General features: G+C 41.2%; 1 protein-coding gene across 3 annotated transcripts in view; it reads left to right on the forward strand.

Annotated features, from left to right (window-relative positions):
- The window catches only part of ube2e2 (ubiquitin-conjugating enzyme E2E 2), a 180,037-nt gene that overhangs the window by 90,853 nt on the left and 64,126 nt on the right, over window positions 1–25,058 (forward strand). The window lies entirely within an intron of this gene.

A 25,058-nucleotide genomic window follows, 5' to 3' on the forward strand; every position in this document is an offset into this window, starting at 1 on the left:
ACTTTCCATTGGTCTGGTCCGCTCAATCCGTCGGAGTCTGTCTTCACATGCTGGGTTAGACAACTCCTTAACTCACTGAGGGTTTGAGACCCATCAGATACCCTCACCTGATTTAGCTGGCTTGTTAAAGCCGTTGCCTGGGGTGTGGCCGCTGTCACATGCAAACAGCTACGGGGAGCCACAGGTGAGAGCTGAGTGCCAGGTGGGGACCAAAGTTGGACAAACCACCTGAAAAGGATGCAACATGTTCCCCCACCAGAGTTGCTACCCCTCCCTGACACCCCATACATGCCCTGTATAACAATGATCTGAAATAATGCATGGTCACATGACATTTGTATCTTGCTTTTCATTCTGTTTTGTTAGTTTACTGATGAATATTTCTTTAGCAACATTTAATTTATTATTTATGTAATTGTAATTGTCAGATTACACATAAGCATATGTCACGGTGTTGTCTCTGAAGTAATGAAGAACATGCATAGGGATGTGACCATGGCCCACCACCCTCTTTTCCACTATCAATCATTAAGCACATTGAGGACATGTACCTGTAGGGCTCTCAGTTCCAGTAACTGTGGTGTTAACTGTTCAGGGTAACAAAATAGCTTCTCTGTATTGTTATAATGAAATGGCTTCTCTGTAATGTTGTTTAATGCTGTAATGGGTTTCTGTGTCTGAAATGTTTGGGTTATGACTGCAGATAAGGGGGAGGGAACTAAGCAATGGAGAATGGTTGTGCTATCTTGTACATATAAGCTGAGCGGGAGTTCATGGTCTTTTTTGGGAGGAGAGTGAGGAGGATGGATGTGTGAGGAGCAGACAGTGGTTCCAGGGTGGCAGATACTGGACGTCGGGGGTTCAGACGGTGGCCGAAGGCTCGGAAGGTCATTGTGGATGGAACCGGAGGCGTGAGCTCCAGGGTATTTAAAATATTATGTGCACAAACTGATAAACTTACTGATTTGGCACCTTTAGGTTATCTGTTTTTACTAACCCATCACTAAGGAATAACTATGAAGTTGCAATTATTTACTCACCTTTGATATATTGTCTGGTATTTGCGTTACAAGTGTGTACTGGGGGGGCATTACACTGAATACGTACACAACGCTGGAAGAACTCGGCAGGTCAGGCAACATCCGTGAGAAAAGAATAGCTAACGTTTCGGGTCGAGACCCTTCATCAGGAATGGGGGCGAAGAGAGGGCCGAAGCCCAGTACTAGAGATAGGGGAGAGGGTAGGGCTTAGAGGCGCCAGGTGGAAAACCAATCAGAAAGATAAAGGGGGGAGGGGGAGGGGATAAGCATGAAAGAACTGTAGAGATAAAGAAGCAGAAAGTTGAAAGGGGAGAGAGGCAGAGAGGGACCTGGAATAGGGGAAGAAGGAGGGGGAGGGAATTACTGGAAATTGGAGAATTCAATGTTCGTACCACCAGGCCGGAGGCAACCCAGATGGTAGATGAGGTGTTGCTCCTCCAACCTGAGTTTCGCCTCATCATGGCAGTAGAGGAGGGCACGTATGGACATATCTAGATGGGAATGAGAGGCAGAGTTGAAGTGGGTGGCAACCGGGAGGTCCTGTCTATTGTGACGGACGGAGCGGAGGTGCTTGATGAAGCGGTCCCCCAATTTGCATTGGGTCTCGCCGATGTAGAGGAGGCCACAATAGACGTCACACTATATTTGCACTGAACTATTGCATTATTGCTAGGGCGACTGTGGTTCACCCTAGGTGAACGGGGGAAAATTGGGGCCACAGATGCTACATACCTATAGGTACATATAACTGCTTATGTCCAAGAGAGGTGTAATTAAAATGTTTGCTCTTTGAATTAGTCCTGCTACTTTTAGTCGTTTTGTTTGGGTGTAATGTCTCTGTATCCTATTCTGTGAGAATGCAGGTTTTATTATTAAAGATGTATGTAATAATGGCATAGATAGTTAATGAACAAATGATAGTTAATGCTTCAGTACACGCTTACATCCTAAATTATTGCCTTGAAAAAGAACAGTTTTTCATCCATGTCAATCCTACTCAATTCAGGGATGTCTACACTACAGTCTGATAATACAAACCTTCTTATTTTGTACTTTCATCATTACTATTGAAAATTATGTTCAATTTACCTATTTTGTCCTTGCATGTTTAAATGCTATTGGCTAGTTATTAGGTTGCTTAGCACCATAATTGCATGTGATATCTGGGAATTTTGAAATGTAATTACCAACCATCTAAATGTTCAGAAATTATTGAACCATCATTTATGTGTATTTTGCAGTTTCCTTAGATACCAATTGTTGATTAACGAAATTTTAGATTTTTTTATTGGCTAAGATTAAAGTTAAAAAGCTTGTATTCATAATGACAACAGTCCATCCCGTAGAATTTGACCTAAATTAGCTTTGCTTCCTTAAGCTCTTCTTCATGATGTAGAATGCAAGCATGTTTTGGACCTGACTCTGAAAGGGAAAGCCTCATTGGGTAATGTAATTTAAATTATTAAACAATTGCAATACATTTAAAATATTGAATTTGTTCCTAAAAGGGCATCACAAAAGGAAAAAAGATATAAATCTAAATATAAGTATCTATTTTAAAATTCTAAGCATATCTGCCTTTATAAAGCTAAATGTATAATAGTACAGTTCTTTGTCATGTAAATCTTAGGGTAGTGTATGGTGACATATACGAACTTTGGTAATAAATTTACTTCAAACTTGTTGTGGTACAACAAAGACATTTTGTTCAGTGGCACATTCCATGGAGTCATGGGGTTATTCAGCACCTTGTAAAAGTATTCAGCCCCCATCTCTTTGTTCACATGAGTATTACAGCCAGAAAATTTGATCAATTTATCTGAAAAATTTTATTTGTGAAACACGTGCGCATTTTTTCACAGTAGAGCCCAAAAAGCAGGGAAAATTCTAAAGAATGAAAAACCAAAAATTGAAAAACTGAAATGTCAGCAGTTCAAAAGTATTCATCTCCCTTTGTTTAGTACTTAGTTCAGCCAACACGTGCCCCTAATATAGCCTGAAGTCTTTTTGGATAAGTATCTATTAGCTTTGCACAACAGGATGAAGCAAGATTTGCCCATTCTTCCTTGCAAAATTGTTCAAGCGGTGCCAGGTTAGTTGGGGAAGCGAGCTGGACAGCAGTATTGAGGTCTTGCCAGAGATGTTTGATCGGGTTAAGATCAGGACTCTTACTGGGCCATTCAAATACATGAATTTTCTTCAATTGAAGCTATTCTGCCAGTGTACTTTGGTCTTAGTCCTGCTGAAAGATACACTTCCTCCACATTGTAAGCTTCCGGTGGAGGATAGCAGGTTCTTATCCAGGATCTCTCTCTGTTTAGAAGCATTGATCTTCCCATCAATCCTGACTGAATTTCAAATCCCTGCAGCTGAAAAGCATCCTCATACAATGATGCTTCCTCTACCATAATTTACAGTGGAGATGGTGTTACCTGGCACTATTAGATTTACACTACACATGCTGCTTAGTGTTTAGGCTAAAAAGTTCCACTTTAGTCTCCTCCTACCACAAGACCTTCTTCCACATCTTTATAATATCTCCTAAGTGAAGCTTTGCAAATTCTTTATAGGCAAGGATATGCTTTTGTTTTTAGCCAGAGCTACTCCCTTGCCACTCTTCCATAAATTCCCATTTTGTGCAAGGCCTTAGACATTGTGGAGCCATGAACTTCCATCTCCAGTTGCAGGTACTGACTTCTGCAGTTCACTCAGTGTGACTGCTGGAATCACAGTAGTCTCTTACACAGGCCGATCTTCTCTGGCGACTAAGTTTAGAGGGGCAGCCTGACCTAGACAACGTGGCTGTAGTTTCATATTTTTTCACTTTCTCAGATTGGACCACACTGATCTCCCAAAACATTTTCAGTGCCTTAAAGATGGTCTTGTACCCTTCCCCAGGTTTATGCTTCTCTGTTATTATTTCCCTGACTTGTTTTGAATGCTCTTTTGTATTCATTTTGGTTTGGTATGTTGAAAATACTAACCTGTTGGCCCTTAAAGTGGGGGGTATTTATTCTTATGATTTCATCAAAAACAGGTGATCCTTAAATTTTCTACAGCAACAAATTGGTTGAGTTGGCAAGGTAAATATATGGCACCTGAGGAAAGTTAGCATAGTAATTACAAAAGAGATGAATACTTCACAGCCTCACAGTTTTGGTTTTTGATTTTTAGTAAATTGTTGATGGGCTTTGGAATTTTTCTATTGATTTGACATGATACGCAATGTTTTGTAGAAGAGCTCAAAAATCCTACTACAATATATTTTTAATTTAAAAGATGAGACAGTAAAATGTGCAAGTAGTTGTAGGGGCTAAATATTTTTTCAAGGCACTGTATAAGTACAGAAACTTCATTTGGCCCACTACAAAGACACGAATACCTCAAAAGGTGTTAATTGAATATACTTTGAGATGGCTTCTTTTGAAAGCCATAGGGATGGGTCCTTAGTTGTTGTTTTGTATGGCAGGTGATTTTCTCTTCACACTTCTAATTGGTTTTTGTCAAGCCAATCCTTCAGCTTGACCACATCGATGGACCGCACAAAGGCGTCTTGGATCTTGGTGAGAGAGCACGTTTGGACGAGGTGGAGGATGTCCTGGGTTGGGGCAGCACAGGGGCAAGCCTGGGTTTGTTTGGCACCCCATCGGTGTAGCATTTGTGCCGTTTTGGCATGTTGACTTCTGAGTCTATTTGCAGCTGTCCAGTTTTTTCTGGTAGCTGTAGTAAAGATCTGGAGAAGCAAGGTGAAGTCATCAATCAGCATGTTGATATGCCAGTATTGGTGCCATTTAGTATGTTTGTCATAGGACTCAAGGTTTTTCAAGTTGTAGTAAGGTTTTCAGGACTTGAGTCAGGAAGTTGGAGGAGCATTTTCGACGAGTTTACAAACTGGAATGTTGGGCATATTTTGAATACACTTGTAGAATTTCACTAAAGCTACTCTTCTGCGGGTCTCTGGGAGAGCTATTCCACTCGTTGGGAGCTATTAGATGTGTGGATTTTAAGGCTCCTGAGATTATACTCATAGAAGTTTGGAGCTATGTATTGATGATGTTTGTGTGAGCACTTCTTTCCCAGGTGGATCCTTAGTAGTGAGGTTCTACACACTGACCCATCCTTTAAACCCATGATGATCCTTTAAGACAACCAAAATATGTTCTGCCTCCTATGAGAAGAAAATCTTCATCAGTTGAACAGCTGGGTCAGTTGACTTGCCTGACTTGTTAGAGGAACTCAGCATGTCAGGCAGCATCATTGGAGGGGAACAAACAGTTGAGAGCCTTCATTGGGACTGAAAATCATGAGTGCAGATGATGGAGGGCCTTGGCTTAAAACATTTATCCGCATCTGCAGAATCTCTAGTATTTAGATTTTAAGAAGAGTAAAGGCTTCAAAAAACCTAAACAATCTATGGGAGACTTTTAAAGAACATATTTAAACTGAGAATTTGAGAGTCTTTACATTGGCAAAATAGCTAAAGCTATTACAGCCAATCCTTTCCATTCAAAACAAGCAAGGGTTCTTCAAAACATAAATAGATACACTTTTATTAAGTTCCCTTGCCATAATAAGTTCATACAGTGTCTAACACAGGAGATTTCTTAGCTGTTCAATAGTGAAATGCTGCCAGCAATCTCCATATTTTTCAGGCAACAGATTTTGGAAGTTACCACTATGTAGCAGGACAAATCTAATAAACTGTACATTTCACAGTAGAATATGGACCATTTATGATACAAGTAAGAGTAACACACAAAATGTTAAACGCATCCAGTCCTGATGAAGGGGCTTAGCCCAAAACATTGACTGTTTATTCTTCTCCATAGATGCTGCCTGACCTGCTGAGTTCCTCCAGCATTATGTATGTGGTACTCTGGATTTACAGAATCTGCAGAATCTCTTGTGTTCATGACAAAAATAATCTGTACTTACAGTTCAATTGAGCCTCTAACATAGATTTTTACCAGAGCAAATTTTATGTGAGGGTTCATGTTCAAGTACTTGTTTAGTCTTACATATGAACAGGGATGCAAAAAGTTTAGGGAAGGAAACCTCAGTGCTTCAGACCACAGCAATTGAAGCTACAATCTCCAATGGTGGAGCCATTAAATAATTAAAGAATTAGAGATTAATCTGAAAGATCAGCTGTCCATTTCCCTCCACAGATGCCACCTGACCTGCTGAGTTCCTCAAGTAACTTTGTTTTTGCTCCAGATTCCATCCTCTGCAGACCCTTAAGTCTCCAACCCAGATTAATCATCTAGTTATAGGACTAAAAGAGATGACAAAGAGGAGTAGGGGATTAATAGTAGGGAGAGATTTGAAAAGTAAATCTGTTCCATTATTAAAATGGTTTAGTTCCTTGGGCATCCAGCTCCATTCCTGCTTTAATTCATTTGCTGCTGAGCATCTTATATGTGTCTTTACTGCTGCCTAAAAGTGGCTACGCAGGTTAATAGGGTGGTTTAAAAAGGGCATGTGGCGTGCTGCTTGCCTTTATTTTTTTTATTTTATTATTTGATGTCCCATTATGCTCATGCGACCAATTAACCTACTAACCTGGACATCTTTGGAATGTGGGAGGAAACCCATGCTGTCAGAGGGAGAAAGTGTAAACTCCTTACAGACCGTGGTGGAATTGAACCCAGATTGCCGGCACTCTGCTGGTGATATGCTAACCACTAACCACTACTTACCGTGTCGCCTTAGTCAAGGAATTGTGTACAACAGTTTGGAAGTTACGTTGCAGCTTTATGAAACTCTTGTGAGGCCATATCTGGAATATTACATTCATTTCTGGTCACCCCTTGGAGATAATGTGGAGACTTTGGAGAGGAGTTTTTATCAGGATTCTGCCCGGATTAAATGGCATAATGATGTAAGGAGAGGGTGGACAAAGTTGGGCTGTTTTGTCAGGAACAGCAAAGGCTGAGGGGAGATCTGATAGATGTTTATAAGATTATGAGTGGCATAGATAGAATAGAAAAACAGTATCTTTTTCCCAGGGTTGAAATGCCTAATATCAGAGAGTATGCATTTATGTTGGGAGGGGATACGTTCAAAGATGTGCAGGGCAAGTTTTTTTTTACAGAGAGTGGTGGATGCCTGGAATTGTGGTGGGAGAGGCAGAGACATTAGGGACTTTTATGGGATATTTAGATAGGCACACGAATGTCCAGGAAATTGCGTAGGCAGAATTAGATATTTAATTACTACCTTAATTAGTTTGGCACAACATCATGTTCTGATTGGTCTATTCCTGTGCTGTACAGTTCCAGTTTAACTATGAAAATTGTCCTATAAATAAGTTGTTATCATTATTAGTATTTTTATTCTTTCTCAGCCCAAGCTGGTAAATCTTGAGGTACAGGAAAATCCAAGCACACACCCTTGTCAATCGCTAGGAACTTTCAGACTATTCTAGTGGTGTTTAGTATTGTGGCTTTCTGGAGATTTATATAAATATTGCTGTGTAGCCTAAGTTGTTCAATGCTATTGTGTAGTGACTTTGGGATGATACCAGTTGTAGATATTACCATTGGGACAATTTTCATGTTCCATAGTCTTTCAATTTTCTCTTTTAATTCAGTATATTTCTGGTGTTTTTCACTTACTGATTTCTGTATATTATGTGTGTTTGGAATGGCTATATCTGTTAAGTAAGTTGTTTTGGCGTGTTTATCCTGTATTATTATATTTGGATGATTATTATGGGTTGTCCGATCTGTAATAATGGATTGGTCATAAAATAATTTGTAGAACTCTGACTCTAAAACTGGACCAGGCTTGTATTTATACTAAGGTATGGTGTCTTATGAGTTTGTATTTTAAAGCAATATTGTCTTTGGAGAGTAGCATCCATCGTCCACCACCCCGGCCATGCATGCTCTTTTCTCACTGCTGCCACAAGCTAGAAGGTACAAGACTCATACTACCTGGTTCAAGAACAGTTACTTCCCCACTACCATCATGCTCCTGAAAAAGGGGATAACTACACTCACTTGGCCATCAGTTGAGATGTTCCCACAAGCAATGATCTAAATTTACAAACTCTTTATCTTGTTATCTCATGTTCTTGTTATTTATTGCTATTTATTTATATTTGCACTTGCACAGTTTGTTTTGTGTACTCTCGTTGATCTTTCACTGATCCTGTTATAGTTACTATTCTGTAGATTTGCTGAATATGTCCACAGGAAAAAGAATCTCAGAGTTGTATATAGTGACATATATGTACTTTGATAATAAAGTTTACTCAGAACTTTGAAAATTTACTTTGAACTTTGAATTTGATGAATGATATTTGCCACTTGATTGTGCCTATGTAGTTATCAGATAAAGTTAAACTGCTGCAAGATCCTGAAATGTGTTGGATTGTTTTGTGTTCCTGAAATGTGTTGGATTGTTTTGTGTTCCTGAAATGTGTTGAATGTGAATAAATGTGAAGTTATCCACTTTGGAAGCTGGAACAAGAGGGCAGAGTATTGTCTGAACGGTGTCGAGTTAGGTAAGGGAGAAATGCAAAGAGACCTAGGAGTCCTAGTTCACCAGTCAATGAAGGTGAATGAGCAAGTGCAACAGGCAGTGAAGAGGGCAAATGGAATGTTGGCCTTTGTTACAAGGGGAATTGAATACAAGAGCAAGGATGTTCTTTTGCATTTGTACAGGGCCCTGGTGAGACCACACCTGGAATATTGTGTACAGTTTTGGTCTCCAGGTTTAAGGAAGGACATTCTGGCAATTGAGGAAGTGCAGCGTAGATTCACTAGGTTGATTCCTGGGATGGTAGGGCTGTCTTACGCAGAGAGATTGGAGAGATTGGGCTTGTACACGCTGGAATTGAGGAGATTGAGAGGGGATCTGATTGAAACGTTTAAGATAATTAAAGGATTTGATAGGATTGAGGCAGGTAATATGTTCCAGATGTTGGGAGAGTCCAGTACCAGAGGGCATGGATTGAGAATAAGAGGTCAGTTATTTAAAACAGAGTTGAGGAAGAGCTTCTTCTCCCAGAGAGTTGTGGAGGTGTGGAATGCACTGCCTCGGAAGACGGTGGAGGCCAATTCTCTGGATGCTTTCAAGAAGGAGCTGGATAGATATCTGATGGATAGGGGAATCAAGGGATATGGGGACAAGGCAGGGACTGGGTATTGATAGTGAATGATCAGCCATGATCTCAGAATGGCGGTGCAGACTCGAGGGGCCGAATGGTCTACTTCTGCACCTATTGTCTATTGTCTATTGTTTCTGTTTTCTCTTTGCATTTATCATCCTGAATTCAGTGGTCTTTTATTATGTATTTTTGGGTTTTTTTTTGTGTTAACGACCTGATCCTGTATTGCCACAAGGAACCCCTCTGTTTCTGGGAAGAGGTCTCCAACTCTGAGCCAGGAGTTCGATGCTTCCTTGTCGATAATCTAGTCTACTCAGATTGTGGCAATGTCTTCCATGGAGCGTCATGCTCTTCCATTGGTTATCTTTTTCTTCTGTGGTGATAATTTCTTCAGTTTTCTCTGTTATGCTTTCATTTAAATTTAGTGGTATGTATTTCTTATCAACATTGGAGTCCTGAATCTTGTTTTTGTTGATGAAAGTATAGTATATCCACAGGAGTTTTATCTGATTGTTATGTAAATATTTTATGCCTGGTATTCTTCTTCCCCCTTCTGTCTTAGCTAGTATTAAATCTAAGTGCATTCAAGTCTACATTTTTTTCTAAAGTTTGTCATTTCAGTTTATTTTTCTTTGTAAATTTTCCAGATTTGTTTCGATCCAAGATATTATGCCAAAAGAATATGTTGTTATAGGTATAGCAAAAGCGTTTATTTGCCTGTGTTATATTCTTACTTTCGAGCCGTGGCAGACTTTCTTAAGCCTTGAAGTAAATTTTGTCAGACATTATCCCTTTGTCGCGCTTTGATCTAATTTCTTTGCTTGTCGATATCCCAGATACTTGTATGTTTCAGATTCATCCATCTGGCAGCAACTCAGTGTATAAAGGCATACAGATGTGGTCAAAAGGTTCAGCTGTTCAGATCAAACATCACAATGGGGAAGAAATGTGATTTAAGTCACTTTGGCTATGGAATGCTTGTTGTTCCAGAAGGGGTGTTTTGAATATCTCAGAAACTGTTGATGTCCTGGCATTTTCATGCACAACAGTGTCTAAGAGTTTACAAAGGATGGCACGATAAACGAGAAACGTCTGGTGAGCAGCAGATCTGTGGGCAAAAATGAGAGGTCAGCGGAAAATGGCCAAGCTGACACAAAGGTGACACTAACTCAAACAATCTTACAACAGTGGTGTGCAGAAGAACATCTCTTCTGAATACACATCAAGCCTTAAAGCTGATGGGCTACAGCAACAGAAGAGCACGGACATACACTCGGTGGCCACTTTATTAGGTACAGGAGGTGATGAATAAGGTGGCTACTGAGTGCATTTGCAGGTTATTATAGTAGGTAACATGCAGTTGGTGTTCCAATTTGTTTGCATTGTGTTTCTGCTTTATCAGCAGAAGGTGCAGGTTTGGGAGATGATGTAGAATAACCCAAGAGAGTGAGTGGAATTCAGTTTTTAGATAGTACACGGTAGTGTAGTGGTTAGCACAACACTATTACAGCACCCATGACGTGGGATCAATTCCCGTTGCCATCTGTATGGAGTTAGAGCCACTGTACAGGTACACAGAAACTATTCCCGTACAAATAGAATGCAGCAATAGCTAAGGATAGATTCAGACTTGTTGAATTCACTTTATGTATTAGTCTTATGCCCCCTTCCTGCACCAAAGTTCAACATGTTTAACTCGGATTGTTTGCTCCTAAAGATTGGTGTTGAATTAAAATCCGCCACCTCCCCCCGCCCCCACAACCTCCCCCAACTCCCCACACCACCACACCCCATGCAGCCACATTCCCCTCAACCACCCTCTTGCGCCTCGCCCCCTTCCCTCCCCCCTACTCCCCCATCACCATCACCCTCTACTCCCCCCCCCCCCCCACCTCCCCATTTCAGGAGCATTTCAGTGATTTGTGAGCTATAAGCAATTGCTTGCACCTGGCTAATGTACCAAATTAAAATCCCACTACTGTATGAAGGTTCCATTAAGTGATATTGGTCTGCGGTGAGTGCTTTGTTTATTAAGAGCAATCCCTGCTTTTAAACAGTTGTACTAATGAGTGAATTGTTCTCAGCTCCAGTGAACATAGCCAGTAAACCCTGCCGATGTGAGTGATTAGATTCAAGATTGTTTAATGTCATTTTGCATACACAGATGTAAGAAGAATGAAATTATTGTTAATTTGGATCTGATGCAAAACAAAAAAAAACTCAATAAGGTAAAGAGCACAATAATTTAAAAACACATAATGGATATAAATACATAAAATAGCTTAAATACATTGATTGTATTACATAAAGTAACGCTAGGCTGTACATCAGGTGACTGACAGGAAATAATAAAGTAGCAGTTGTGTTGGTGGGTGGAGGTGTTGATCAGCTTGCGGTAATAACTGGTGGTCCTGGTGTGGATGTTTCATAGCCTCCTCCCTAATGGGAGTGGGACAAACAGTCCATGAGCAGGTTGTGTTGGGATATTTCATGATGTTACTGGCCCCTTACTGTTATCTTTCTGTATATATGTCCTTCGTAGTGCATAGGCTGGTGCCAGTGATGCGTTAGCCAGTTTTAACTCCCTGTTGCAGGGCTGTCCTGTCTGCCACAGGGCAATTTCTGTGCCAAGCAGTGAAGCAGCTTGTTGGGATGCTCTCTAGAATGACGTGAGGATGGATGTGCATAGTCCAGCTCTTTTCAGCCTCCTCAGGAAGTAGAGGCATTGGTGAGCTTTCCTGACTATGTAGGATGTGTTCTGTGACTATGAGTAATGTCCACTGATGTGGCACCGTGTAAATGGGGTGTAAGTTCTCCTGATATTGATAGCCATTTCCTTTGTCTTGTTGACATTATGGAAGGCCCACCACCAGGCCTCAAACTCATCCACCTGCTTAGGGAACAAGGTGCACTGCTGGGTCAGGGTGGCACTGATAACATTGTGGTAATTTTTTGAGTTGGAACAAGAGTGATTGGGACAAGTGCAAAGAGTGGATTTTGTGTGTGTGTGAGAAAGAGAGAGCAGGAGTGTCAAAGGGACAGAAAGACTGAGAAAGTAAAAGAATATCATTGTCAGTAGATGATGAGAATGTTCATCATTAAAGATTTGATGAGGGTAATGTGGTCCCCTAGTACAAGAAGATGGACTCTTCATCTTGCACTCTATTGTTTTACTTTATACTACATCAATACACTGTGTATTGATATGATCTGTATAGACAGTATTTAAGAAAAGTTTTTCAATGTACGTGTGACAGTATTTAACCATATTGCCAATTTACCACTTGCAGTTTAGCACTGCACAGGAACAAGATCTTCAGCACACAATGTTGATCAGAACTATTTAAATTAGTAATCAAATGCCTAAGTAATCCCTCCTACCTACACATCCTTCCATTTTCTGCACTTTCATGTGCCTGAGATCCTTTTGAATGCCTCTATTTTATCTGTCTGTACTGCATCTGTGGCAGCACATTCCAGACACCCTCCAGGTCTGTGTGTGTGGGAGGAGCGGGGGTGGATTTGCTTAATATGTCTCCTTCAAACTTGCCCCCCTTGCCATCCTTGAACTGGCTCTTGGAGGAACACACGGTCTAGGTATTAGTTTCATGGCTGCACTATGTCCTGTCTGTCCCCCTCTTTGCTGAGCCTTCAAGCTGGCCATGGTGCCACTGACCTGGCTGCTGCTACTGTGGTCTTCATAACCCCCTCTCCACAGCAGTATTCAAAGAGGAGCAGCCACAGGGACTTACTGTGTCTCCCACTTACCTCTTCTGTTATCTGCCACCTTCCTTAATTGTTTTTGTCTGAGTTTATACCTGGCTAATGTACCAAATTAAAATCCCACTACTATATAAAGGCTTCATTAACTGATATTGGTCTGCAGTGAGTGCTTTGTTTGCTTGTAAACAGTTGTACTAATGAATAAATTGTTCTCAGCTGCAGTAAAATCATAGCCAACAAACTCTGTCACTGGGTGGATTAAGGAACAAATCAGCACCCCAGATGATCCTAAGTGCTTCCATCTCCTGCTGCAGTTCCTTCACAGGGTCAGTCAGGAACCATAGCTGGGTGTACAGTCAGCCCTCCTTATCCGCGAATTCAACCAACCATGAATCACGAAAACCCGGAAGTGCTCTTCCAGCACTTGTTGTTCGAGCATGTACAGACCTTTTTTTCTTGTCATTATTCCCTAAACAATGCAGTATAACAACCATTTTACATAGCATTTACATTGTATTAGGTATTCTAAGTAACCTAGAGATAATTTAAAGTATACGGGAGCATGTGCGTGTGTCATCGTGGATCGGGATCACAAAAAATTGGAAGTTCTCTTACTAAGTAAGTCGGAACAGGTATATCCGGTATTATTTAGTGTCAGTTAGTCAAAAGTTTGCCTTAGTATATAGTATATATTTTACCCTTCTATGCATATAAAACACTTAAGATCATATGTTTCAGCGCCGGGCTCGGGAATGGAATTTCCTGAGTTCGATTGAGCAACAGACCGCTGCCGAGTGCGCTCTCCACTGTGCCTGGTTGATGTGGAGGATCAGAAACCCAAAACCCAATAATTAAACCACTGCATTGCTTAGTAATAATTATAGCTTTCATCGGGGCAGAGCCTTTCTCACTTTATCCTTTAAAATTGTTCTGATTGTTGACCGACATAGCCTAACGCTTTTCCAATGACCGATGGTGTTTCACCTCTTTCCGATCACTTTATTATTTCCATTTTATTTTCAATCGTGTTCGTGATTATTTCCGCGAACAGAAGCACTGCAGATTCAGAGTTCTACCGCCGGGTCCTAATGTCTGCCGCACTGAGACAGGTTAAATAAGGTCTGGGGTGCCGCTGGGTCCTAAGATCCACCGCATAGAGACAGGTTGAATAAGGGACTTGAGCATCCGTGAATTTTGGTATCCGCGAGGGATCCTGGAACCAATCCCCTGCGGATAAGGAGGGCCGACTGTACTTAGAAACATAGAAAACCTACAGCACAATACAGGCCCTTTGGCCCACAAAGCTATGCTGGATATGTCCTTACCTTAGAAATTACCTAGGGTTATCCACAGCCCTCTATTTTTCTAAGCTCCATGTACCTCTCCAGGAGTCTCTTAAAAGACCCTATCGTCTCCGCCTCCATCACCGTCGCAGGCAGCCCATTCTACGCTCTCACCACTCCCTGCGTAAAAAAAACTTACCCCAACATCTCCCCTGTACCTACTTCCAAGCACCTTAAAACTGTGCCCTTTCATGCTAGCCATTCTAGCCCTGGGAAAAAGCCTCTGACTATCCACACGATCAATATCCCTCATCATCTTATACATCTCTATCAGGTCACCTCTCATCCTCTCTCGCTCCATGGAGAAAAGGCTGAGTTCACTCAACCTAATCTTATAAAGCATGCTCCCCAAACCAGGCAACATCCTTGTAACTTTCCTCGACACCCTTTTTATGTTTTCCACATCCTGCTTGTAGTGAGGTGATCAGAACTGAGCATAGTACTCCAAGTGGGGGCTGACCAGGGTCCTATATAGCTGCAACATTACCTCTTGGCTTTTAAACTCAATTCCACGATTGATGAAGGCCAATGCATCGTATGCCTTCTTAACCACAGAGTCAACCTGCACAGCTGCTTTGAGCGTCCTGTGGACTCAGACCCCAAGATCCCTCTGATCCTCCACACTGCCAAGAGTCTTACCATTAATACCATATTCTGCCATCATATTTGACCTTCCAAAATGAACCACTTCACACTTAGCTGGGTTAAATTCCATCTGCCACTTCTCACCTCAATTTTGCATCTTATCAATGTCCCGCTGTAACCTCTGACAGCCCTCCACACTATCCACAACACCCCCAACCTTTGTGTCATCAGCAAATTTACTAACCTATCCCTCCACTTTCTCATCCAGGTCATTTATAAAAATCAAGAAGAGTAGGGGGTCCCAAAACAGATCTCTGAGGCACTCCACTGGTGACTGACCTCCATGCAGAATATGACCTATCTACAACCACTTCTGTGGGCAAGCTAGTTCTGAATCCACAAAGCAATGTCCCCTTGGATCCCATGCCTCCTTACTTTCTCAATAAGCTTTGCATGGGTCCTTATCAAAAGCCTTGCTGAAATCCATATGCACTACATCTATTGCTCTACCTTCATCAATGTGTTTAGTCACATCCTCAAGAAATTCACTCAGGCTTGTACAGTAAGACCTGCCCTTGACAAAGCCATGCTGACTATTCCTAATCATATTATGCCACTCCAAATATTCATTAATCTTGTCTCTCAGGATCTTCTCCATCAACTTACCAACCACTGAAGTAGACTGACTGGTCTATAATTTCCTGGGTTATCTCTACGCCCTTTTTTGAAAAAGGGAATAAAATCCACAACCCTCCAATCCTCTGGAATCTCTCCTGTCCCCATTGATGATGCAAACATCATTGCCAGAGGCTCAGCAAAATCCTCCCTTGCCTTCCACAGTAGCCTGGGGTACAACTCGTCCAGTCCCGGTGACTTACCCAGCTTGATGCTTTCCAAAAGCTCCAGCACATCCTCTTCCTTAATAACTACGTGCTCAAGCTTTTCAGTCTGCTGTAAATCATCCTGTCATAATGAGGCCACACTCAGGTTGGAGGAGCAACACCTTATATTCCATCTGGGTAGCCTCCAATAGAAGAGGGGCGGGGGGGGGGGGGGGGAGGCATATATGATAAGTGTTCAAGACAGCTTATATCCTGCTGTATTATGACTATTGAATGGTCCCTGAGTATGGTAAGTACACTCTTAACTACACAATCTGTCTTGTTATGGCCTTGCACCTTGTAGTCTGTCTGCGTTACATGTTCTCTGTAAATTTAATACTATTCAGCATTCTGTTCTTTTACCTAGCACTGTTGTCATGAAATGATCTGAATGAATGGAATGCAAACAACCTTTCCACTGTACCCCAGTAGGTGAGAATAATAAGCTATTTAATTTGACTTTATTTGCCTATGGCTTGACAAGCAAAAGAGTGGAAAAAAGAGGCAGAAACAATGTAGCTGAATGAGTTAAAGGATGGGTGTATCTGGCAATGTATTTGCAGAATGTGAGTGGAGGTAAAGGTAAGAGCTGGAGATGTGAAGCAGACATCTTGGTGAGGTCTTGACCAGTCTTGCATGGTCATAATATTTTATTGAATGCTGGTCAGGTCAGTTCAGGCAATACTGCTTCTTTCAGACACTTCTTGATAACCACTCAGCAGTGTCATTTGCAGCTAGTCCAGGACTATTTGCATGCCTTCTTAAACACAGTACTTTCCTTCTATGCCTTATTTGAATAACATCGCCCATCAGGCTGTTCAAGTCTCTTAGGAACATGTTTTCCTCTCTTAGGAACTGCTGGTGTAGCTGTGGTGAATGAAGCAACTCCACGTGAGCAAGTATCAGCAGCTGCAAGAAACTTAATTGGAACTTTTCAGTTTTATACACTCAATGGCCACTTTATTAGGTATACCCATACACTTGCTTATTACGACAGATACCTAATCAGCCAATCATGTGGCAGCAACTCAGTGCCTGCAAGTATGAAGACATTGTCAAGAGGTTCAGTTGTTGTTCAGACCAAACATCAGAATGTGGAAGAAATGTGATCTGAGTGATTTTGATCGTGAAATGGTTTTTGATGCCAAATGGGATGGTTTGGGTATCTCAGAAACTGCCAATCTCCTGGAATTTTCACGCACAACAGTTGCTAGTAGTTACAGCGAATGATGTGTAAAACAAAAAAAACATCCAGTGAGCGGCAGTTCAGTGGTTGAAAACACCTTGTTGATGAGAGAGGCCAGAAGAGAATGACCAGAGTGGTTCAAGTTGACAGGAAGGTGACAGATAACTACACGTTACAGCAGTGGTGTGCAGAAGAGCATCTCTGAATGTACAATACATCAAAACTTGAAGTGGACAGGCTACAGCAGCAGAAGACCACGAACATACATAAAGTACCAAGTAAAGTGGCCACTGAGTATACAGTGAAATAATGTAAGCTTACATATGGGATTCTGTCATGCATTTCTTCAATGGTGGTCAAATATTGTAATTTCACTTCTCTTGTTAGATACATCATAAGAGAGACATCTAGCAACATTTTATTGCCACATATGAATATTTATGGATTTCACATAGCCACATATGAATATTTATGGATTTGTGTCAGCTCTCTGTCTCTCGGCATTGATAATCTAAATTTGTTGAAGAAACCTTTGTCAATATCTGTTTGAGTACACTGAAAACACAACTGAAATTTCCCATATTTACAATTCCCTTCTGTATGTTACACATTTATAAACTTAAAATAATGTCTTGTTGTATTACTACAGACAGTAATTGCATTTCATTGGGGAAATGTAGCTACTTTTTCAAACTTTGTTTAATTGGACTTCTTATCCATGACCCTGTTGTATTCAATAAATATTTAAACACAATAGATTCTGCAGATGCTGGAAATCTAGAGCAACACAAACTAAATGCTGGAGGAACTTAGCAAGCCAGGCAGCATCTATAGAGAAGAATAAACTGTGATGTTTCAGGCCGAGAGCCTTCATTAGTCCTGATGAAGGGTCTTGTCTCAAAACGTTGACTATTCATCCCACACCAGAGATGCAGCTTGACCTGCTGAGTTCCTCCAGCATTATGTGTTTATTCAGTAAAGATATGACAGTGTTACCCTGGTTGCAAAACATTTTGAATATTGCTTAGCACATTATCTATTTAAAAATCATAAAACTTGTGTTATAAGATAAAATCTGTTTCCAGAACAAAGTATTTATGACACAATTAAACCATAAATTCTTCAGTAGTGTTGATGGAAAATGACCAATGTGGACTCACTCACAGCAAGCCTGAAAAATATTTACCCTCTGTACAGTCTGTGTTGATGCCTCTGATCTGATCAATATATTAGATATCGTACATTGCATGCATCCTTCACATAATGATGGAATTTTGATTATTGAGATTGATATTTGCATTGTGAAGTGGAAATTACATACAGTTCAAGATTTGAAATGTGATTAACTCATGGCTTTTTTTCAATGAGTAATTATTTTAATCACTCAGCAGCCCTATGTATTAGGACATAGAGAATAGAAATTTAGGACACATTACAGGCTGTTCAGCCCACAATTTTGTGCCGACCATGTAACCTACTCTAGAGACTGCCTAGAATTTCCCTACTGCATAGCCCCCTATTTTTCTAAGCTCCATGTACCTACCTAAGAGGCTTTTAAATGACCCTATTGTTTCTGTTTCCACCACCACCACCGGCAGTGCATTCCACACACCCATTACTCTCTTTGTGAAAAATTTACCCTTGACATCCCCTCGGTAACTATTGCCAAGCACCTTAAAACTGTACCACCTCGTGTTAGCCATTTCAACCGTGAGAAGAAGCCTCTGTCTATCCACATGATCAATGCACCTCATCATCTTATACACCTTTATCAAATCACCTTTCATCCTCCATTGCTGTAAGGAAAAAAGGCCAAGTATATTCAACCTATTCTCAGAAGGTACGCCCTCCAATCCAGGCAACATCCTTGTAGATCTTCTCTGCACTCTCCCTAGAGTATCCACATCCTTCCTGTAGTGAGGTGACCATAATTGAACACAGTACTCCAAGTGGGGTCTGGCCGAAGTGTTATATTACCAAATATATTACCTTATATTACCAAAGCTGTAACATTACCTTGTGGCTCTTGAACTCAATTCCATGGTTAATGAATGCAAACACACAATATACACCTTCTTAACAACACTGTCAACCTGCGCAGCAGCTTTGAGTGTCCTTTTCGACATGGACCCCAAGATCTCATAGATCCTCCACACTGTCAAGAGTCCTACCATTTATATTACATGCTGACTTCAAATTGGAGCTACCAGAATGAACCACTTCACACTTGTCTGGGTTAAAGTCCATCTGCCACTTTTCAGCCCAGTTCTGCATTTTATCAATGTCCCGCTGTAACCTCTGACAACCCTCCAGACTATCCACAACACCCCCAATCTTTGTGTCATCAGCAAACTTACTAACCCACCCTTCTTCTTTATCCAGGTCATTGATGAAAGTCACAATGAGGGGTCCCAGAACAAATTCCTGCAAAATACCACTGGTCACCAACCTATATGCAGAATACAAATCATCTACAGCCACCTTTTCCCTTTTGTGGATAAGCCAATTTTGGATCCACAAAGCAAAGTCTCCTTGGATCCCATGCCTCCTTACTTTCTGAAGGAGCCTTGCAAGGGGAACCTTATCAAACGCCTTACTGAAATCCATATAGACTACATCCAGTGCTCTACCTTCATCAATGGGTTTTTTTTAACTTCCTCAAAGAATTCACTCAGGCTAGTAAGGCACACCTGCCCTTGACAAAGCCATGCTGACTGTCCCTAATCAGATATGTGTCTCCAAATGCTCATAAATCCTGCCTCTCAGGATCTTCTCAAACAACTTGCCTACCACTGAAGTCAGACTCACTGGTCTATACTTTCCTGGGTTATCTCTACTCCCTTTCTTGAACAAGGGAACAACATTTGCAACCCTCCAGTCCTCTGGTACTTCTTCCATCCCCATTGATGACGCAAAGGTCATCGCAAGAGGCTCCTACAATCCCTTGCTTCCTACAATAGCCTGGGGTATATCTCATCCGGTCGTGGTGACTTATCTAACTTAATGCTTTTCAAAAGCTCCAGCACATTCTCTTTCTTAATGTCTATATGCTCAAGCATTTCAGTCCACTGTAAGTCATCCCCACAATTGCCAAGGTCTTTTTCCATGGTGAATACTACCTCCACTACCTCCTCTGATTCCATGCACACAACTCCACTATCACACCTGATTGGTCCTAATCTCACATGGCTCATTCTCCTGCTTTTCACATACTTGTAGAATGCCTTGGGGTTTTCCTCAGTCCTGCTCACCAAGGCCTTCTCATGGCCCTTTCTGGCTCTCCTAATCCCGTTCTTAAGCTGCTTCCTAGCAACCTTGTAATTTTCTAGAGCTCTATCAGTACCTAGTTTCTTGAACCTTTTGTAAGCTTTTCTTCTCAACTAGATTTTCTAAATACTTTGTACACCATGGTTCTTTAACTCTACCATCCTTTCCCTGCCTCAATGCAACATACCTATGCATAACTCCATGCAAATGTTCCCTGAACATTTGTCACATTTCTGCTGTGCATTTCCCTGAAAACATCTGCTTCCAAGTTCCTGCCTAATAGCATCATATTTTCCCTTATCCCAATTAAACGTTTTCCCAAATTTCCTGCTCCCATCCCTCTCCAGCGCTATGGTAAAGGAGATAGAGTTGTGGTCACTACCTCCAAAATGGTCTCCCACCAAGAGATCTGACACCTGACCAAGTTCATTTCCCAATACCAGATCAAGTTCAGCCTCTCCTCTAGTTGGCTTATCTATATATAGCTTCAGAAAGCCTTCCTGAACGCACCTAACCAAACAGAATGAGCACTTCTCAATGTCCCTGTTACTGTTTGGGGGGGGGGGGGGTTCTATAAAAATACACCCAGTAGAGTTATTGCCCCTTTCCTTTTTCTGACTTCTACCCACACTGACTCGGTAGACAACCTTCCATAACTTCCTCCTTTTCTGCAGCCGTGGCACTATTTCTTATTAGCAATGCTACGCCCCTACCTCTTTTGCCTCCTTCTGTGTTCTTTTGATTATAGACTATTGATTAATTGTCTATTGCTATGAATAAGTTTCATTTTTGGAGATCCAGATGGGCGATTCTATTGAACAGAATCCATTCTGAGTAGTTCCAATTTACTTAGCTCTTACTAGATTTCTTTGTTTTTTAAGACTTAAAATTGAAACTAATTTGTGAATCTCAAAATCCTAATTTGTTACACTTGACCACTCTTCAGATACTAATTTTTTGAGACATAATTTCTAGTTGATTATCTTATTTGGCCTGAATGTATAAAATTCCTGATTGAGAAGGAAGAGTGACCTCAGTCACTTGCTTTGGTTCTTACATTCAAATGTTTTTTTTGTTTCCTGAAGCTAACAATGTTCACAAGCATAGAAACTAATAATAAGACCGTACAGTATAGGAACAAATTAAGCCATTCAGCACGTTGATTCTGCTTCCCCATTCTATCATGGCTGAATTATTATTCCTCTCAACCCCATTTTTTTGTCTTCACATGTAATCTTTGGTGCCCTTACTAATCAAGAACCTATCAATCTCTGCTTTAACTATAGCCAATGACTTGGCCTCCACAGTTGTCTGTAGCAATGATTCACAGAAAGCTCACAGATTCACCACTTTTTGGCTGAAGAAATTATATAACTACATATGTTGTTATTTTGGGTTACGTTGATGAATGCAGGTGAATTGATATTCTAATGTCGTGATGCAGGTCTCCTCATTCTTCCCCACCAATTCCCCTCCATTCCCCAGGCACTCATTCGTAGAGCTATGCAAACTGTTGCACCTGCTCTGACACCTAATCCCTCAGGGTTACAAACGGTCCTTTCAAATGAGGGAGTCATTGACTGTGAATCAATTAGTATTACTGTATTTTTTCGCACCCACTGCTTCCAGTGTGGTCTCCTTTATGTTGGTGAGACTGGACACAGATTGGGTAACTGCTTCATTCAATACCTTTGCTTTGTCCACCATACCAGCCGGGATCTCCCGGGCCAACCATTTTGACTCCACTTCTCATTCTACACCTATGTATCTGTTCATAGCCTCCTCCACTGCCAAATGAAAATCAGAGAAACAGTACCTGAATTCCAACCTGGGAGAATCAATATCAAATGCTCAAAATTCCAGTAACCATTTTCTCTTTGTCCTATTTTCCATATTTTTCCTTTATCTCTCTGTCCTCCTGATCCAACTGCCCCCATCAATCACCCTGTCTTTCCCCTGCCTCACTCTCATCCTTCCCATCTGCATATCATCCACACACCTTCTACCACTGAGACAGAGTTTAACCAAGAGCAATGATTGGTCGTTAACAGATATAACAGGAGAATGGGAATGACGTGAGTTGGAATTTGGACATTCAAAGTTTAAAGTAAATTTTATTATCCAAGTACATGCATGTCCATAAGACCATAAGGCATCTGGCCCATCGAGTCCATTCTGCCATTCAGTCATAGCTTTCCTCTCCTCAACCCTATTTCCCAGCCTTCTCCCCGTAACCTTTGATGGTGTGTCCAATCAAGAACCTATCAATCTGCGATAAATACCCCCAACAACCTGTTCTCCACAGCTGCATGTGGTAACAGATGCCACAAATTCACCACATAAGGAAATTTCTCCACATCTCTGTTTTAAATGGATGCCTCTCTCTCCTGAGGCAGTGCCCGCTTATCTTAGAAAGGAAACATCCTTTCCACATCTACTCTGTCTAGGCCTTTCAACATTCGAAAGATTTCAAAGAGATCCCCCCCCCCCCATCCTTCTAAATTCCAGTGAGTACAGACCCATAGCCATCAAACAGTCCTCATAACCCTTTCATTTCTTCAATCCTTATGTACCTCCTATGAACTCTTTCCAATGAGATGAAGAGCCCAAAATGGTTTACAAACTTCAAGGTGAGGGCTCACTAGTGCCTTATAAAGCCTGAGCATCACATCCCTCCCCTTGTATTTTAGATCTCTTGAAATGAATGCTAACATTCATTTCAACTTTAGAATACAGTTCATCTGGTCCAGGTGACCTATGTACCCTTAGCTCTTTCAGTTTTTGAAGCACCTTCTTCCTTGCACTCTCTTCCTTCACACACTACAACATCTGACGCACTGCTCGTGTCTTCCACATTGAAGACTGATGCGAAATACACATTTAGTTTATCTGACATCTCCTTGTCCCCCATTATTATTTCTCTGGCCTCATTTTCTAGCTGTCCTGATTTTCACTCTCATCTCTCTCTTATTTTTTTTACATACTTGAAAATGCTTTTACTATCCACTCTGATATTGTTTGCTAGCTTGCTTTCATATTTCACCTTTTCCCTTTATGATTCTTTTAGTTGTTCTCTGTAAATTTTTAAAAGCTTCCTAATCCTCTATCTTCCTGCTAATTTTTGCTTTGTTGTATGCCTTCTCTTTTGTTTTTACATTAGCTTTGACTTCCCTTGTCAGCCACGGTTATACTATTTTGCAATTTGTGTGTTTCTTCGTTTTTGGAATACATCTGTCCTGCAGCTTCCTTTTTTTCCCCTCAGAACCTTACAGCATTGCTGCTCTGCTGTCAGCCCTGTCAATAGTTCTTCCCAATTTACTTTGGCCAACTCCTCTCTAATAGCACTATAATTTCCTTTACTCCACTGAAATACTGCTACATCAAACTTTACTTTCTCCCTATAAGCTTTCAAGTTGAGCACAATCATATTGTGATCACTGGCTCCTAAGAGCTCTTTTACCTTAAGCTCCCTGAGCACCTCCAGTTCATTACATAACACCCAATCCAGTATAGCTGATCCTCTAGTAAGGTCAGTGACAAGCTGTTCTAAAAAGCCATTTCATAGGCATTCAACAAACTCACTTTCCTGAGATCCATTACCAACCTGATTTTCCCAATCAACCTGCATGTTAAAATCTCCCATGACACTCATAACATTGCCTTTTTGACACATTTCTATTTCCTGTTATAATCTGTGGTCCACATCCCAGCTACTCTTTGGAGGCCAGTATATAACTGCCATCAGAGTCCTTTTACCCTTGTAGTTTCTTAACTCAATCCATAGGAATTCAACAACTTCTGATCCTATGTCACATCTTTCTAATGATTTGATGCCATTCTTTACCAGCAGAGCCACACCACCCTCTCTGCCTATCCTCCAATACAGTGAGTGCTGTATTTGCTACCCTTTTTGAGTTTGCGTTCCTAATGCACTGATACTCATCCTTCTGACTGCAAATTTGCCATCTTTCTGCCCTTCTGACAGTATGACTGCATACTATCTTTGCTTTTTTATCATCTGTCCTATCCTGAGTCCCTTCATTCAGGTTCCCACCCTGCCCCCCCCCCCACCAAATTAGTTTAAACCATTCCCAACAGCTGTAACAAACCTGCCCCTGATAAAACTGGCCCCCCTCGGTTTCAAGTACAGCTCGTCACTTTTATACAGTTCATGCCTCACTCAGAAAAGATCCCAATGATTCAAGAACCTGAAGCCCTGTCCTCTGCACCAGCTTCTCAGCCACACATTTATCTGCCATGTCATCCTGTTCCTACCCTCACTAGCATGTGGTACAGGTAGCAGTCCAGAAATTCCTATCCTGGAGGTTCTGCTTCTCAGCTTTCTGCCTAGCCCTCTCAATTTTCTCTTCAGGACCTTAATTGCTTTTCCTTCCTATATCATTGGTACCAAGACATCTGGCTGATCTTCCTCCCTCTCTGTCTAAAATGTTCACCATATTCAACACTGAGATGCATTTTTTGCGGGCTTTCACAGTAAATACAAAGAAAAAAATAATAAATAAGCAATAAATATTGGGAACCTGAGATGAAGAGTCCTTGAAAGTGAGTCCTTAGATTGTGGGAGCAATTCCGTGTTAGTGCAAGAGCTTGATGGATGCGGGCTACTAACTGTTCCTGAACTGGACGTGTTTTGTGGATGACAGAATTCAGGTGGCCAGCCTAGAATATGTACTGTAGATTGTTCAATCTAGAGACAGCAAAGACATGGTTGATGCTTTCAGTTGTGATTGAGCTGTGCCAGATTAATGAGATTCATGTGGAAACAGCCTGTCTTACTGATGATGTCTGTGTTGGTGAACACTGATTCCAAATCAAAAACACAACTGTATTTCTGTTATTACAGCTGCTCATAGGTTCTCAATATATGAAACACAACACACAAAATTCTGGAGGAAC

The sequence above is a fragment of the Hypanus sabinus genome, chromosome 20, assembly GCF_030144855.1.
Source record: "Hypanus sabinus isolate sHypSab1 chromosome 20, sHypSab1.hap1, whole genome shotgun sequence".
Taxonomy (NCBI): Eukaryota; Metazoa; Chordata; class Chondrichthyes; order Myliobatiformes; family Dasyatidae; genus Hypanus; species Hypanus sabinus.